General features: G+C 39.1%; 1 long non-coding RNA gene across 13 annotated transcripts in view; it reads right to left on the reverse strand.

The window, feature by feature from the left end:
- LOC116658215 overlaps positions 1-19,227 on the reverse strand; it is a 309,670-nt gene that overhangs the window by 115,709 nt on the left and 174,734 nt on the right. For all 13 annotated transcript variants that reach the window (XR_004313452.1, XR_004313449.1, XR_004313448.1 and 10 more), the window contains one exon: positions 17,827-17,950. This is a non-coding gene — a long non-coding RNA (uncharacterized LOC116658215). The remainder of the gene's footprint in view (positions 1-17,826; positions 17,951-19,227) is intronic.

The raw sequence follows: 19,227 nt of genomic DNA on the forward strand, positions 1-19,227 counted from the left end.
TTCAGCCAATCATTTCAGCCTGAATCATTTTTCTGTTCCCAAACCCAGAGTTAGCATCGTGGACACTCAACCTGTGTTGCCGCCTGGGGTCCCACACTTGGCATACTAACGCTCTGCAGCTTGAGTCTTAAAACTCTTCATTTTAGGCCTGAATTTGTGTTTTGTAAGTGAAGTCGTCTGAGACAACAGAACACATATATGGACAGAGGACACGATGCACCATATGCGTGTCCACCATTCCTTGCCTCCCTTTTCACCCACAGCACTCGTGATGCCCCACAGACTCAGAGTTTTGGTGGATCTATGACACATCCAAGTTCAGCTACAAGGTTAAAGGGTAACATCTGCTGCTGAGTAAGGCAGAGGTGGGCGGCACTGGCAGCCCCAAGAGACCACATCTTCTGTTCAAAGCAGAACTTGTTTCCAACAGAGGAAAAAGTCAATGGCCTTCTAAGAAACACCAACAAATAAGGAACCCTATCACGTCCTTTCTTACTTGTGTTACAGTCTTGCATTAATCAAACAGTGATGCTGAAAAGTGATGACACAGAAGGAAAGGGAAAGACAGGACAATTCATAATTCTCCTTTTCTTTCTTTCCTCTTCTTCCCCCTCCTATCCTCCTCCCCTCCCTCCCTCCCTTCCTTATGCAACCATTCCTTACTCATCAGTAAACCAAAGGTAGAAAGTTTTGGTAGAATATGTGCATATTGAGAAATCAAAAAGAGTTATTTTTATGCAGTGTTTCCACTGTTCTGGCGAGAACAGAATGCATACGCACTATGAAATACGTCATTGTGGCAATTCTGCATACAATTAGATGGCCTTATATTTGCATTTAAACTGGCATTGCACAACTTTTGAAATGGCAAAAATTCATGCTAACAATTTAAATTTTTTAATTTTTGTTCACTTAGAGAGGTACTAAATAGCAAATATAAACCTTCATGATAAGTAGAGAGAGATCATGGAAGAAAAGAGAAACATCTTAATTTTAGTACCTTTAATAGCCCTTTTTCCTGCTTATTGAATGAAAGGGCTTTGCATTTTCAGTAGGCAGTGGGCCCATCGATTATGACGCCTCCCCTGCCCACCTCTCCATCATGTCCCCCACCTTTTATCCTTGTTGCTGTAGGAGGACCCCTGCTAGGATTTTACTAACCTCCCAGGGAACCAGAACTGTCCTTGCAGTTGGTCCTGCCACCTGCTGGTTGATGTCACTTACAAACTGGGTCTCTGACTCTTTCCTCTCTGATCCTTCCAACACGACCCCCACCTCCCCAGTCATCCCGATTTCAGCTTCTGGGACTGGTATGTTTCATCTTCCTACACACAGAGCCTGATTAGTCACCAGCTCCTGGCCTTCGAATCAGCCCTCAATGACTTGGGCTCCCGTGTTTTATGTGGTCAGGGACACACAGTGGACAAGACCCGTTTATTCTTTGAAACTGGTTTTTACTTATTTTATGTGTTTTGAAAGACAAAGTAACCCAAGGCAGATTCAGATGTTGCTGGTTTCAAGTACAACTCTGGATTCCACCTCTTCAATAGGCAGGCTGTAGCATCTCATCAAATTAGTGCTGAAACAACCGTCAAGCGCACGCCGTGCAAGCCCCTCGGGTACCGGCGAGCACACTGACACCCGGGGACGACACGCGGCTCACCTGCTACCACGCAACTAGGTAGGAGCAGAACCGGAAGTAGGCTCGAGATCTGCTGGCTCCTATTATTTCTTCCAGTGCAGGGGCTGCCTGTGGTTGGGATTGTAAGTGTTCAATCTCAGGGATCTAGGACGGGTAGAAAAACGTCACCGTCATTTCAGAGCCTCTGCTTATTGGACAACCACAACCCTCACTACCAGACCTGGCCATGTGCTGCTTCTCCTCCCATCTCCTTGGCCCTTGCCGGCTAAACAATGGTCCAGGACCAGGACCTACAGCAACTGCATCACCAGGCGCTGTCAGAACAGAAGACCCTTAGGCCCCGTCTCCAACCTGCAGAATGAGAATCTGCATTTTAACAGGACCCCAGGTGACGTGAAGAAACCTGAAAGTTTGAGAAGCATCAACCTCAATTTAAAATGCTTTTTTAAATGGAAGGGAAAAGAGAAAAAGAGAAAGACAAAGAAAGAAAGGAGAGGGAAAGAAACATGCCACTAAAATGTTCTCACTCCCTTCGTGTTTACTATGAAGCCAGGGTCTTAGTTCTTTTGTTGCCTTTACTCACGCTCCTTCTTCTTCTTTATTTTCCAAGGCTTTTTGTAGCTGTTTCTGTTATTATACTGAAGAGCTACATGAGACAGAAAGCTTGGCAGCCTTCCCACAATCCTCAGCATGTGGGAATAGCAAGTAACAAAGTGTTAGCCCCTGCCAACTGGTGGTTCCGTGTAAATGTCTCTGTTAACAACCAACACTGCTGCTAGCAGCCATCGGAGCAAAGCGGCAAATCTGTTCCTCTCTCCGGTGTGGAAAACACCACCGAAAAAGTCACCTAATCACTTGATTAAGATGTCTCAATCCTGGAGACTGTTGATCTAGAACACCAAGTCTCTGCCTTTTAGTTCATTCTTGATGAAAAAGAATAATTTCAACCTGACTCTTATGTGTTGTCTCCAAGTACCGTGTGCCATGCAGAGAATAATAGTGGAGCCCTTTTTATGGGGAGAAGAAAAAGAGAGTTTGGGACCAAAGCCTGTCTGCTGCTTCAAGATAGCCCTTCAGTAAGTCCCTGTGGCAAAAATAAGAAGAGATCCTGGAAAGATCAGGGTTCTGTAAATCACTGATAACATCTGGGAAAATGATTAATCTTGTAAGCATCCTAATTCTAATCTGAAAACACAGAATTTTCTCCCAAACTTAAGATACAAAGACCCCATCTCATCTCCATCCTGTTTAAATGCACTGTTAAGGAGAATTCTAACTGGACAGTCTGACACTCAAATTTCTTTCAATTTCTACCTCCCTACAAGATGCAGTTTATCTGATTCAGTCATTACCAGCCTGGGGCAAGAGTGGATGGCATTTAGTGACAAGCTACCTCTTTTGGTCATGATGTCACCTCATTACTTGAAGAGCAGCCGGTGGCCCATGTTCAGGGATCACCAACACCTTGAGTTGAACAACAATGAAAAATTTCTTCCAAAAGATTGAGTTTTCTTTGAACGCTAAGGCGAGAGGAAAGACGAACAGGATAACATCCCAAGAAGTCATTTCATGGCTGGTTATTTTAAAGACACACATTCTATTTTTAGCTGAAATTAATGGGTCCCACTTTCCTCCCAGAAGCACCTTCCTGGATTTCAAAAGGATGGAAATTTGCTTTTATTATCAACTTTCTGTTGATATTCAAGAATCGTGCCATAATCATCCCCCCAGTGTCATGGTTTCTTTTTCATAGTACTACCCAGCCATTGTCATGCATACAGAAACACAGGGATGACCACCCTGAATGACCCAATCTTGTTCTTTTTCACAAACAAGATGAAATCAATCAGGTAGCAAGACAGTATCACCTGTGGCTTCATGTACTTCCAGAAAAGCAACCCTGGTCTGGCCCAGTGCTATGGCACTCCACCCGAGCTCAGGCGTTAAAGAGCTGAGTTTGCATACATGGTGTTGTCATCATCTAAGAACTAGGATCCAGTATGAAAAAGAGACTTCGGTGGCTCGTGTTTAGCACCATAAGCACATTAATTTTTTCTGCTGCCACAAAGATAGCGTTGCAAGCTGGAATCATCCCCATTTTGCCAAAACAATAGGTAGAATTTCCAAAGTCAGGCAGGTTCCCCTGTCCCACCTGGAAGGGACAGTACAAGGTTTACTGTGTCTTGACCAATACTGAGCAAAATCTTCTAAGACAATGTCCGTTTTAAATACTGTATCCTGTTACCATAGTCTGTGCTCTTAACTATCACAGTTACCACATCCCCATCTCCACAAACACTGAAAATGTCCTTAAGTATCTAACGTATATTTCCTAGTCTGCCTCTCACAATGAAAAACGACTCAACATGCTCTTTCAAACTGTGTTCTTATTTTCACTTCAGAAAGGTCATCATGATAGATTAGACAGAAAGGTCGTCACTGGAAAGACACTTGATTGTCCTTTGAAGCAGTTCCACCATATTAAAACACACACACACACCCCATTGTGTAATGTACATCTTCCTCTTATCCTCTTCTTTGGGTACTCAGTCAACATCCATGGTACCCATGATCATTCCTAAGCATAATAGCTAATGACAACTGGCAAGAGGAAACACTCAGATTCTTGAACATTCTCTGTTCAGTGTATAGTACATTCATCTGAATGAACATTGGGTAGGAAATTACTGATAATTCTGCAACAAGGGAATTAGCTTCAAGATTTTCAAAGCTACTCCTAGCTGTCTCTTCAGATCAGAAGCTTTAGCCAGTCCAGGTAGTTCCTCTTGGCTAATTCTGCATCTCCTGGGTTACTACTGTCTGTGAAGTAAGAACTGACCACCTACTGGGGGCAAGTTGTCTGGGAAATTCCTAGAGTTTTTGTTTGTTTGTTTGTTTCAAATTGTATGTACTCCCTTCCCAGCAGAGGATTATTTATAGTAAAAGAAGAAGATGCACAAAATGGAACACAAGGGAGAAGAAATATCTCTGAGCCTTGGTGTGATTCACTGGGTCAATGAGCTCCTTCTCACACAGAAGCAAGGACAATGGAAGCTTTAAGTAAACCTGACACACTTGACTACTCTCTCTCTCTTTGAACTTCTTCTACCTTTCCTCTCCAGAGCTCTTAATTCTCTCGCCACATTTGTTAAGTCTCGTGTGTCAGATTCCTTTCCTCCATCCAGATATGATACCATTTCCCAGCATCTCATCTTCTACTCTCTTCTCTTCTGTTTGCTCTCCTTGGATAATTTCATTGACTCCCGTAACTAATACCCAAACTCATGATAGCAAATACACAGGCTCAGTTCCATTCTCCTTTCTAGGCCAGACCTCCCCTTCACGTACAACGCATGGCCTTCAGACAGTTTATTCTTACCAAGTCTAAAACCAAACTCACAATCTCACTGTCTTTAAGCTTTCATCTCTCCATCCCTATGTTTCTAAGCATAATTAACAGCATCTATATCTAGTCTAAAAACTGAACTAGAAACTTGGGACCACTCTGTCTCCTCCACTACACCCTAAGCTGCATGATGGACAGAATTTCGTTCTGGTAACCCTTGTACACCCAACGCACAGCAAAGTACACTGCTACTGGTACACTGCAGGTGCTTAATAAATTTTTAATCAATAGATCAATAAATTCTTGACTAATTCTCTTCCTCTGCTCTTATGATCCATCTGGTTACCGATTTGTGTAGTTCTATGTCAGAAGCATTGCTGGAGCTCATCTTCTTTTCTCCTTTGCAAGTGTCTCTGCTTTCAGCCTCTCCCGTCTGCCTTAGGTCCTCAGCAGTCCATCCTCCACATAGCCATAAGGGTTATCTTTCCAAAGCAAATTCTGACCATGCCACTCACCCATGGGAAAACTCCTGTTGACCTTCTACACTCTTCAGCCCAAGATTCTAGCTTCTAATCAATGGCCATTTCTCCATTATAAACCTTATGTTCTAGCCAACTGGACTTGATCCATCCTTAACCACGATGCCCATTTCCCCATTCCCCATAGATTTTGCTCTTCTCTTTGCCTGGAATGCCCTCCAACTCAATGCCCTCAATACCATCTCTTCTGTTACATTTTCTCTGGTCCACATGGATTCTTCTTGTCTGTGTGCACACTGCAATTTATTCAGCATTCTCCCAAAGAATTTTTATGTTACTTTTAAGTCCATTTTGCCTGCTGCATTGTGAGTTCCTTAAAGGAAGAAACATGCCAAATTCACTTTTAATGTCCTCACTGTCCAGCAAGAGTGTAGCATAGAGTGACTATTCAGTACATGTTTCCAAGTGAGTCCTTGTCTGGAATATTGAGAATAGAAACTCTAAGTTTGAACTGAATATGAAGTGGAAGAATGTGTTCACCAAAATTCTGGAAGACTTCAACATACCATAAAAAGCTAGTGATCAAAGCATTGTTACTATTAAAACCCAGGTCCACAATGGAACAAGGCAAAAGGCTGAGAGAAGAGACCGATAGGGAGGAGTTTAGAGTTTGTTTTTATTTCTATGAGAATTCTTTGGACAATTTTTACTTTTCTGACCTTGAACTATAAGCTTCCAAGAAGTCCACCTACACATGGTTCCCAGATGAGGTCAGCATGAAGCACACTCAGAGTGCTTGGTACAACTGTTTATCTAAGCAGAAGCAAGTAACAACTGGTACAGTTTCAACACTACGGTTACATGAAAAATGATTTGGCACAGACTTCAAACCATGTTAACATAACTGAGCACTGAGGTAGGGGTAGGGGCAAACTTTATTCTACTTTTCTGTCTGGAAATTATTTATTTTCCTCTATTTACAATGTATCACAATCTTCTGAATAGGTAGCAATAGATAGGTGTATGCACTCAGAATATGTCATTAAATACATCTATCTGTACTTCTATTAGCAAAATAAACTGATTAGAGATAGTTTCATATCCAACAGAAGTAAAATCAAATCATTTTCAAAAATTGAAAAGAGAGTAGTCTTGCTTGAAATAATACTAGGGCATTTGAAGATCTTTGAATTGAGCCTGTGTATACAGACAACAAAGGGTCATAGTTGTGTTTCGGCAATTTTAACTCACTTCTGTTATCTTTTACTTTTAGCCCCTCATGGAAGCCTACATCTAAGATTTATCAGCTTGTATGCTTTCTTCAGAAGGACCCAATAAAGAACTCTATTATTTGGTCAGAAATTGACCTGTGAAAAGAGCATAGTAAATTTTTTCTGTTTGAATGAATGGATAACATAGAGACCCAGCATCTCTCCTTGGGGATCTATGGCCCAAGAGTCACATGGGAGCCTCGAGGCTCACTGCTAAATCACAGACCTTCTGCCATATTGAGATGGAAGGGGAGTCTCTCAGGTTCCACCAGCACCAGTCCTCTCAGTATTCATAGATACGGATCTCTGTCCCAGAGATAATTTCTCTCCACTACTAGCCTTGACAGGACTGAAATGTGCATCCTTCATTTTGAGACGGATATTTTTCTCTCACAACTTGAGAAAGACATAAAACCCAACTGAGAAAGGAGCACATTATGCTAAGTAGGAGTTAGTAAACAGGATCAGAACTTTCCATAACGACCTTTTTTTTTTTTTTTTTTTTTTTTGGATGAGTAACATCATCAGGGAAAGTGAGGATGAGAAGAAATAAACCTAGAAAGGATGGGGAAATTCCAACTGGAAGGGGGACAGTGCCATGAAAGAAGACTTAAACAAATGAAAATAAACGTTCATCTATTTAAACCATTTCTCATGACTGATGTAAATGATAAAAAATAATAATAGTGGTAACAATAATAATTGAGTGTTATCATATGTCAGATACTATGCTAACCATTTTTCATAGTGTTATCTGATTTAACCCTCTAAAAGAATCCTGGGAGGCAGGTAAGATTATACTCATTTCACAAGTAAATGAAGCTTCCAGATGTTAATTAACTTGCCCAGAGTCATGTAGTTTAAGCAGTGGCACCACTGGGATTGAAACTCAGGTCTATCTGCCTCCAAATCCCGTGCTCTCTAAGCAATCCTACGTTTGTGTAGTGTTCTCTACATGGGAAGCTTTTAGATGTGGCCTCTTCTACTCCAATTCCCACTTTAAAGGCTAACAAAATGTAACGACAATTGTGGCAAGACTGGACACAAGACAGAAACGAGTTTGGTCTTAAAGATACTGTAGAAAATCACTTTTTTTTTTTTTTTTTTTTTGCGTATCTGAATGTTGATACCTAGGAATTACCCTACCAGCTTGTGGTCATCATGGGGCGCTTGATCTGAATCCAATGGATAGGGCAAATTGGAAATTTGGTTTGTGATCTGCTGGGACTCCACTGGCTAGCTGACTTCAGGAAAGGAAATCAGTGATGCTAACTTTGAGTTGAATGTGGCTTGGAGGTGCTGACCAAGCACATTCCCTCAGCAGCAGAAATTATCCAATTAGATTTGCACTTAACATTATCAACCACACTAGACTGCCATTAATGAAGACACTGGACATATCATCATCATCATCATCATCATCATCATTATTATTATTATAATACATTAGTACTATTAATGAAGTGCAAGCTAGACATTTCTTCACTCAGAAAACAGTTACTGAGCTCTACCGTCGGCCAGCCCCAGTCGCAGGTGCTGGGGATTCAGCCGCAACCATGAAGCAAGGTCATTGCTTTGGCAGGGCTTGTGATCTGAGAGGAGAGGGACACTGAAAAACAAGCAAATAACACAGAAAATATCAGAGAATTAAAATGAGGTGATTTGAGGAGTTCCAGGCAGGTGGGTACTTTCAGTCGCACCAAAGCCAGCTTCTCTAATAAGATGCTGTTTAAGCTGAAGTCTCTAGGACAGAAGAGGGGAGCCAGGATAAGAGCAAGGGGAAAGGTTTTATGATACGTGTTGTTATGTTTTCAGATGTTTCTGGAGCACTTGGTTGATTATCCTGGGAAGCGAATCTCCTATTACCCCATTATCTCCAGTCAGAACTAGTCCCAAATAAAATACATTTCTCAGGCAATTCATATATACATCAAAGTTTGAGTACAGTGCTTAAAGGGATGAGAAATCTCTTTGCTGTCTTGTAACTGACTGGTACCTTGACTTGCCATTTGACTTATATTTTTACTACAAAGATTATTAAACATCCAAAAGAATTTTTTTTAAAAAATCACAAAATCCCCAGGATATTCATTAAATTTAATAATAAGGCAATAAACACCCAATCCAATTTGTCTGTAAGAAGGACAGAACAGGTAGGAGACAACTCCTTCACATGTCCCGGGGAATAAAGCTGCCCATCAAATGACCTAGAAATTCTTAAGTTGCTTCTTTTATTCTCCCAAGACCATTGATTATTAATTGCACATTCATGAGTTTTGAAGAAAGAAACACTATTAATTTGGCTTTGTGGGGATTTTATTAAAGTGTGAGAGTCAGAGAGACTGATGAAAGGAAAAGATTAATACCCGTGTAGTGACGAGAGGGCGACTAATGCGATTACTTCCTCATGGAGCTGTAGCTCTCAAACTGTTGATTCTAATTTTAACAAAACAAAGCCAATTTGAAGCCCAGGCATTGACTTTCTGCCCAAGAACATTTGAAAATTCTTTTTACTGGAATTAGAAACTTTATTCCAGTAATGAGGAGAGCTTTCCCTATGCAAAATTAGGTAATTATCATACTTGTGAGCAAATTAGCTTAAGCCACAATGAAATCCATATGAGCACAGAGACTAAAGTGTTACTACAGTACGTTTTATTTAGTATGGAAGTACTAATCAACCAGAAGTGTAAAAACATAAGGAATTCATCTGTTACTGCTATTTCTCCCTATTAATAACATCACAGTAATGTGGTATTTACTATGCTTTCCTAATTTGGATTCAGTGTGTCTGCATTACTTTTGCTTTTGATTTTGTCTTTTGTTTCTGCCTTTCTGAACAACAATACATATCTATTTACAATGACTTAATAATGAAAATGCATTATTCAATTAATTTTTGTACCCCCAGTAACCCTCATTTGGGTTTCCTTTTAAATACAGCAGGAATCACCTCTCCGCTTCACTCAAATAAGGGTTTCATTTTGAATTGAAGATATATCTTACAATGTCTTTCAGCACTTCCTAAGAGAAGTCACCTGTCAATCTTCAATACAGTCAGAAAAATTCCAAGAGAAAAATGGAGAAACATGAAAACAGAATCACCCCTATAAGACTAAGAGAATAGATAAAAGACTCATTTGAATGAATAATAAAATAGGCATTTGAAAAAATTCCGGTTGTCAACCGCTGTATAACAACCATCCTGAAACTTCAGTGTGTTACTATCGCTCATGTTTCTGTGAGTTAACTGGGCATAACTGAATGGCCCTTGCATGGGTCTCTTAGGTAGCAGCAGTCAGACCCATTTGGCTTGGATGACCAAGATGGCTCAATCCCATGGCTAGGAATTAATGCTGGCTGTTGGCTGGGAGCACATGTAGGATTTCTCCTTGTGAATTGGTCTGTAACATCATGGCAGCTGGGTTCCAAAAGCAAGTGCTCCAAACACTGGAGAGTGTTCAACTATCACTACAATCTAATTTTAGAACATTTCTGTCATCCCCAAGGATACTGCCCAGTAGCAGTTACTCTCCATCCCAGCCCTACGCAACCACTCATCTATTTTTCTGTATAGCTTTTCCTCTTCTGGCCATATCAATGGAATCATCTAATATGTGGTTTCTGTGACTGGCTTCTTTAACTTAGCATAATGATTTCAAGATTCATCCATGTTGCATCTTGTATTAGTACTTCATTTCCTTTTTATTGCTGACTAATGTTACTTTTATGCACATACACATTTTATTCATCTATTCATCAACTGATGGCCATTTGGTTTGCTTCTACTTTTAAGTTATGGTAAATAATGTTTCTATGAATGCTCAAGTGGAAGATTTTGTGTAGATATATGTTTGCATTTCTCATGGTTTTATATCTAGGCGTGGAATTGCTACATCATTTGGGAACTCTAATGTGAACAACTTGTGAAGCTCATAAGCATTTTCCAAAGTCTCTGTATCATTTTACATTCCCACTACCAACGTATGTGGGTTCCTATTTCTCCTCATCCTCATTAACACTTGTTATTGTCTGTCTTTTTAATTATACCCGTCTTAGTGGATGTACAGTATCTCACCACAGTCTTGTGTCTCATTTCCCTAATGACTTATGATGTTGAGCATCTTTTCAGGTACACCTTCATTGGGAAAATGTCTATTCAAACTCCTTACTCCTTTTTTCAGTTGGGTAATTTATACTTCTTATTATTGAGTCATACATGTTCTTTATATATTATGGACACAAGTTCTTTATTAGATATATAATTTGTGAATATTTTCCCCATTCTGTGGGTTGACTTTTCACTTTCTTGACTATGTCCTTTGAATATCAAGTTTTTAATTTTGATGAAGTACAATCTGTCTAGGATGTCTTTTACCACTTGTACTTTCAAAGTTGCACCTAAGAAATTAATGCCTAGCCGACATTCATGAAGATTTATTCCTAGTTTTCTATGAGTTTTATACTTATAACACTTACATTTAGGTCTGTTATCCATTTTGAGTTAATTTTTGTGTATGGTGTGAAGAGGGGTCCAATTTCATTCTTTTGTACAGATATTCAGTTGTCCCAGGACCATTTGTTGGAAAGACTGAGCCCTCTTTTAAAGAACTCACCTGGTAAGGCTGATCGAACCAGGATAACCTCCCTTTGATGAATTCAAAGCCAACTTGTTAGGAACCTCAGTTACATCTGCAAATCTATTCACCTTTTCCACGTAGGCTACATCTTCACAGTCACAGGTCCCACCCATAATCAAGAGAAGGGTATAGGGCATGCACTCGAAGGGGTGGGAATTTTGAAGGACATCTGAGAATTCCACTTGCCACAGGAAACTGCCATTGTCTTATGGCTTGAACTTGGAAACTGACAGAGCGTCAGTTCCATTACATTCTATTGGTCAAACAGTCAAATGCAAAGGAGAAATCATACACTCTACCTCTTAATGAGAGAAGAATCTGAAAATTTGTGCCTATCTTTAATTGACCACAATCTGCTGCCATAAAAAGCAGCATTAGATAAGGCTGTTTATTAAAATATTTTACTTCTAGTTTCCTTTCTTCTATCTCAAGATTCTAAAGAACTCTGAAAAGCAAGAAGACAGCATCTGATAAAGAAAAATCTGGAACAGAACACAACAACTACCTAAGTTCACACACCTCGGGGGAAATAGAAACTCAGTTCTAATGTGAGTTGAGCGTGGTTCTCTATTATTTGTACTTGGTACATGCCCAGATAAATCACCTTGGCTGTCCCATGTAGTACATTTCCTTCTTCGTGAGAAATAGGTGCCCATGACTGACCTCAGAAAGATGATTCAGATCATATACAGAAACAGTTTTCTCAGAATTAAGAATCCAAAAAGACTTGACTAGAGCTGAAAGAGAAGGTCTCACTCTGATTCTTGAGGAAACATTAATCCACATTTATTTCCGTGACTCCAGGATCAGAGCCAGTGCCACCAACAACTGTCTCCAACAACTTTACACTTTCTTCCCTCTCACAGGTTAGCTCTAATGATGTAATCTTTGAGTAATCTTTGCCGATTTATGTTAAAGTATCCGCAAAAAATTAGGCCAATATCAATACGCAAATTTCGTAGGTATAAGCAGCTTATAACAGCCAAGGCATTGCACAAAACTTGTCCCCATGCAAAAGGATGATCAAAGCTTTCCTTTACTTCAAATCAAATCTCCGTATTACTCCATTTCTGCAGCACATGAATAAGCCTACCTTGGATATATAAGAAACATACTCTGGAAATATATGAAAACCAACTCCCTCTCTTTCTGATCCAAAAGAAAAACCAAAGTAGAAATCTGGAAATCTGAGGCAGGTTGGTACAATACTATATACAGGAATAATTAGGATATTAAAATAGTTGTAGGTTTTGCTCTTTTGTTTGGCAAGAATATACAATTGTATTTTTTAATCTAGATGGGAATGACTGTAAACTAGTGGTCACAAGACAAAAAGAAGTAAACCAAAGGCTCAGAAAAAGACCTAGCTGGGTTTCAGAGCAGTCTCTAAAATTTTTCCTGTGTAGTAACCTGAACAAGATGCTCCACATTTCTTAGCTTACATCCTCGTTTTTTAAATTATAATAATCGTATCTGTCCTACCTACCTCACAGAGCTATATTATAAGAATCCAGCAAAATATGCCTGTATGTCACTAAGATTCTTCGACAGCTTTGAGAAAACCAAACTAAAACTGGCTAAAAGTGTCAGATGATTTCTTGTCACATGACTTCGAGAGGTAAGGCTAATTTCCAGGTTGACTGCTTTAGTAACTCCATGACATCATCACAAATGTTTTCTTTTCAATGATCTTTTATGTTGTCAACAAGTTTGGCTTAATCCATGGGTTTATTCTCCTACTCCCTGCTATAAGAAAAATCCTTACTTCCTTTGTTATATCCAGAGAGAAAACAGAAGTCTTTCATCCTAAGCCTATACCTATTCCTGGACCAGTAACAATAATCAGCAGATGGTGCTATGATTGACTTACACCTGAAAGGATCAGGCTCTGATCATCAGGACCCATTCCTGGAGCGGGGAAAGGAGGAGATTCTCATGAGATGCAAAGGCTGTGTGTGGGACTTGAAGGCACACAAGCAGAATTGGGGTTCTGTGAAGAGGAAATATGGGGAGGGATTGGAGGCTGAGAAGGCAATCAGCAGTATCCAATATAAACTAAGAAATCATTTTTTTAAAGCACACCTTTATAAATATAGAAGAAAATGTTTTAAAATTGTATTTTCTTCAAAGGCATTGGTTCTTCTTCCCCTACTAGTTCTCCTAAATACCTTGATGGGGAAAATGTAATTTATGTGTTGACTATAACTTAATCTACCCTGTCTAAGGTAGATTTCTGAAGATGGATTTTATAAATTAAGACAGTTTTATAAATTATGAAAACTATGATATAAGCAAAAATGGCCCAGTGAACAGGTATAAAACAATGCTGAGAAAAGAACTTTTAATAGAAAGATTTTCATATTTTAGTTAAGAAGAGCAGATTTAAAAATAACATGTACGCAAAAGAATAGAGCAACCCAAATGTCCACTGATAGTTGATAAAGAATATCAATTTATAACTGATAAAGAAGATGTGGTATATATATACAATGGAATATTATCCAGACTTAAGAAGGAAGGACATTTGATACATGCTACAACATGGATGAAATCTGAGGACATTAATGGTAAGTAAAATAAGCCAGTCCAAAAAACAAAACAAAACAAATACTGTGTGACTCCACTTATAAGAAGTATCTAAAATAGTCAAATTTATAGAGGCAGAAAAATAGAATGGTGCTTACAAGGGGATGGGGGAGGAGAAAATGCAGCTATTGTTTGGTGTATACAGTTGCAGTTTGAGAAAATGAGAAAAGTTCTGGAAATAGAGTGACGATGGTTGCATAACAATATGAATGTAGACAATACCACTAAACTGTACAATTACAAATGGTTAAAATGATCAATTTTGTTATGTACATTTTATCACAATTTTTTAAAAAAGTACAGAAATGCTTACAATTTTGCTATTTTACCCTTTAATTTTCTAAACTGTCATACATATGTACCAAGAAAAACACTAATTTAATACAAATATCTAGGTTAGGTGTTATTTTGTATCTCTTAAGATCTTCAAAAGGTTGTTTGAATTCTTATTTCACATCTGGTGGAATTTGAAAGTTCTCACTAAGATTTCAACTAGTTCTTAGTAACAGAGTTTGCTTTTAGTTCTCACGTCCTAATTGTATTGAACTATAAGAAATTTTTTACATGCTCTCAAGAAAGCTTTGTTCCTCAATACTATCTCAACCCCAACTCTGCTCAATTTCACAAAACCAAAATAAACCATTAAAACACATGATAGATATGCATATTTAGAGAGTTAACTGAAGATCTGGAGAGATGGAAAGGGGGGCTGGTTTATATTCACAAACAACAAGCCTACAGCCAGCAGAATACTCAATGGTCAGAAGCTGAAAGCCTTCCCACTAAAATCTGGAACAAGACAAGGGTGCCCACTCTCACCACTCCTATTCAATATAGTATTGGAAGTCCTGGCCACAGCAACTAGACAAGCAAAAGAAATAAAAGGGATCCAAATTGGAAGAGAAGAGGTAAAACTGTCATTATATGCAGATGACATGATACCTATCAAGCCCCATGATATTATATACAGAAAACCCTAAAGGCTCCACAAAACTTTCTAGAGCTGATAAAAGAATTTGGTAAGGTAGTAGGATACGAGATTAACATACAGAAATCAATTGCATTTCTTTATATTTACAATGAAATATCAGAAAAAGAAAGTAAAGAAACAATCCTTTTTAAAATTGCTTCCAAAAAAATAAAATACTTAGAAATAAATCTGACCAAGGAAGTAAAGACTTATATGTGGATAACTACAAAACACTGACTGAGGAAATTGAAGATAATTTAAAGAAATGGAAAGATATCCCATGTTCTTGGGTTGGAAGAATTAATATTAAAATGGCCATACTACCCAAAGCAATCTACAGATTTAATGCCATCCCTATCAAATTACCCAGGACATTTTTCACAGAACTAGAACAAATACTCCTAAAATTTATATGGAATCACAGAAGACCCAGAATTGCCAAAGCAATAGTGAAGAAAAAGAATGAAGCTGGAGGGATAAGCCTCCCAGACTTCAGACAATACTACAGAGCTACAGTAATCAAAACAGCATGGTATGGGTACAAAGACAGACATATGGAGCAATGGAACAGAACAGTAAGCCCATAAATAAACCCGAAGACTTACAGTCAATTAATCTTTGACAAAGGAGGGAAAGACATACAATAGAGTAAAGACAGTCTCTTCAGCAAATGGTTTTTGGATAGCTGCATGTAAATCAGTGAAGTTAGAGTACTCCCTCATATCACACACAAAAATAAACTCAAAATGGCTTAAAGACTTAAACATAAGACAAGACATGATAAACCTCCTACAAGAAACTATACGCAAAACATTATCTGACATAAATCTCAGCAATGTTCTCCTAGGGCAGTCTACCCAGGCAATGGAAATAAAAGCAAAAATAAGCAAATGGGACCTAATTAAACTTATAAGCATTCCCACAGCAAAGGTAACTATAAGCAAAACAAAAAGACAACCTATGGAATGGGAGAAAATATTTCAAATCATGTGACTGACAAGGGCTTAATTTCCAGAATATGCAAACAGCTCATACAATTTAATAACAAAAAAAAAAAAACCCAATCCAAAAATGGGCAGAAGACCCAAACAAGCAATTCTCCAATGAAGACATACAAATGGCCAGCAGGCACATGAAAAAATGCTCAATATTGCTAATTATCAGGGAAATAAAAATCAAAACTACAATGAAGTCTCACCTCACACCAGTGAGAATGGCCATCACTCAAAAGTCCACAAATGATAAATGCTAGAAAGGCTGTGGAGAAAAGGGAACCCTCCTACATGGTTGGTGGGAATGTATTCTGGTGCAGCCATTATGGAAAATAGTATGGAGATTTCTCAAAAGACTAAAAATAGACCTACCATATGATCCAGCAATTCCACTTCTGGGCATATATCCAGAGAAAACTCTAACTTAAAAAGATACATGCACCCAATGTTTATAGCAGCACTATTTACAACAGCCAAGATAGGGAAACAACCTAAATATTCATGGACAGATGACTGGATAAAGAACTTGTAGTATGTCTGTACAATGGAATACTACTCAGCCGTAAAAAGTAATAAAATAATGTCATTTGCAGCAACATGTGTGGACCTAGAGATTGTCATTCTAAGTGAAGTAAGCCAGAAAGAGAAAGAAAAATACCGTATGCTATCACTTATATGTGGAATCTTAAAAAAAAAAAAAAGCCAAACAAACTTATTTACAAAACAGAAACAGGCTCACAGACACAGAAAACAAACTTATGGTTACCAGGAAGGGAAGGAGGGCGGGAAGAGATAAATTGGGAGTTCCAGATTTGCAGATACTAACTAACATATATATATAAATTTATATATATATAAAATAGATGAACAACAAGTTCATACTGTACAGCACAGGGAACTATATTCAATATCTTGTAGTAACTTATGGTGAAAAAGAATATGAAAACAATATATGTGTGTTCATACATGACTGAAGAATTGTGCTGTACACCAGAAATTGACACACTGTAAACTGACTGTACTTCAATAAAAAAAATACATATACACAAACCAAACAACTTCAAGTTGAATATTAGGTAACCAGCTCTTAAAAATCACTTCAGTCTTTCCATCCTGGTGCTTCACACCTACAACACCCCAACCTCACACCACATCCAGCTCATACTAGGTCCTGTCTTGTTTTCTCTCATCATGTCTCTCCCACACACTCTCTTCTGCCTTGTCTCTCCGCTCCCTCAAAGTTCCAAACTATTCTTTATTCTGTAAGCAATTTAGACCTCTTGAGCCTCTTTCCCTAAATCCAGCTCTAAAACTTCCAAGGGGCCAGCAGAACTAAAGGACCCTTCATATGCATCACCCCTTTTGAGAAAGCAGCTGTGATCACAACTGGCATTTTCCTCTTCCTTCCAAATAAAAGGACAAAGAGCCCAAATATCCTTTCTTCACCATCCCATCTTTCTTCTCACCTAATCTGTATTAAGTTTAATTCACCTCCTTGAAAACAGCGGGCCATTTTTCTCTGTATCTTCCCACAGAGAGGAAGATACAGAGACTATTCAGCCCAAGGTCTGGTTGTAGCATTTTGGAAACCCCCAATTTTGAGGGCAGTTTGTGGAGTCCGTTGACTAGGTCCTGCTCGTAGGTGCTGGGACTGATCATTGGCATCAACCCTGCAATGGATTCTACTGGGAATTGCAAGACAATCTCCTTCCTCTTGCACTCGAGGAACGAATTCTATGGTGCTCTCTCGAGCCTTGACAATGGAGAGGAAGTAAGAGATGCAGTATCTCACATTTAGCTAAACAAATTACTGTGTAAAGCAAGATTCAACTGAAGTATTTTGGTCACGATGCAAAAACAGCACTAAAGATGAGCGTCAGGGTAAGATACAAAAACCTACCCAGGCTGCTGGTGTGAAAGGAGCAGAACCTCACATTCATTCTCAGGCCGCTGTGTCTGGTGGGCACCACAGCTACCACAGGAGAACCAGGAACTTTTCAACAGCCTCCAAGACAGTTTGCACTCTGAAAAAGACAAAATGCAAAAAAACTATGTGGTGTACGATTTTTAATTATAAAACCACAACTCATAGTTTGTTAAGTTCTAAAGCCAGAAAATTACTTCAATTTACCAACTGCAACTCAACAGACCTGGTAATAGATAAATTATGTTAGAGGGGAGCGGTTTATTTTAACCTCTTTGAAATAATGTGAGCTGGGATCTTCAAAAGTGAGCGTGCCCAGGACTCACAAAGGTCCTTGGAGAGTCCCTGTGGAGATGGGCATGGATCCACACCCTGGCTCTGTCGCCTGCTGGCTGGGGACCTGAGAAACGATCTTTCATGTCTTGAGTTTTGGTTTAGTATTCTACAACATGGGGATAATGATATCAAACTTAAAGTATTTCATGAGTAACAGGTAATTTATCACATGGAAATAGCCTAGCATAATCCTGACACACACTGATTTTTCAATAACTTATCTTTGTTTCCTTTCATAGAGAGGAGGCGCTGCTATTGATTTATTTCTGAACACATGTTTGGGGGTAAGGATGTTTGGAACCAGTCACCGAATAATACTTTAGCACACAATTGATCTGTTCACGCTCATGCCTGCTTCTGTGCGTAACTGATTGTTGCCATCCTCCCAAACGTCAGGCCCCGAGGAGACTGTTAGGAAAATAATGATGGATCTGGCGACGCCTTGACTTCCCAAGGTGGTGCTGCTGTGACACTAACACAAGCGTCTGCCTGGCTGGACGGTGTTTACTCAAGAGACACCGTGTGGGTCTATTTAGAGAATTTCTCAGTCAGCTCCTCCCAGTCCCATATTCTTTTCTTTCTTTTACTGAACCTCTGGGAGAAAATGAGATTTTTGTTTTTGAAAAAATCATCCCATCTTAGCTAGTGACACGCCTGATCATATGATTTCGTTTTAAAATGATGGAGGCCTGAGTAGTTTCCAGGGGTCGTTTCTGTTTTATATTTGGTAGCTACAGTCCTGAAACAAAATCCCGTGTCTGGAGAGAGATGAAAATTTGAGTGATGAAGAGCTGAGCGTAATTTTCACAGTTCAGCCTGCCTTCCTCCGTCTTCCCCCAAGTTCCATAACTGGAGACTAGCACGGCCAAGAGTTACACAACTTCATAATCTGTTTATTAAGATGACCGGTGATGTGCGTGATTACAGAGGTCACAGTGTGGCGAACGAGTATGCGTGTACGTCGGGGGCAGGGAGGATAAATAACTAAAAATAACTCGACTCCAAGTTGAAGACTTTTATCTGAAGTAACACCTCGAGGCA

The sequence above is a fragment of the Camelus ferus genome, chromosome 20, assembly GCF_009834535.1.
Source record: "Camelus ferus isolate YT-003-E chromosome 20, BCGSAC_Cfer_1.0, whole genome shotgun sequence".
In the NCBI taxonomy this organism is placed as follows: domain Eukaryota; kingdom Metazoa; phylum Chordata; class Mammalia; order Artiodactyla; family Camelidae; genus Camelus; species Camelus ferus.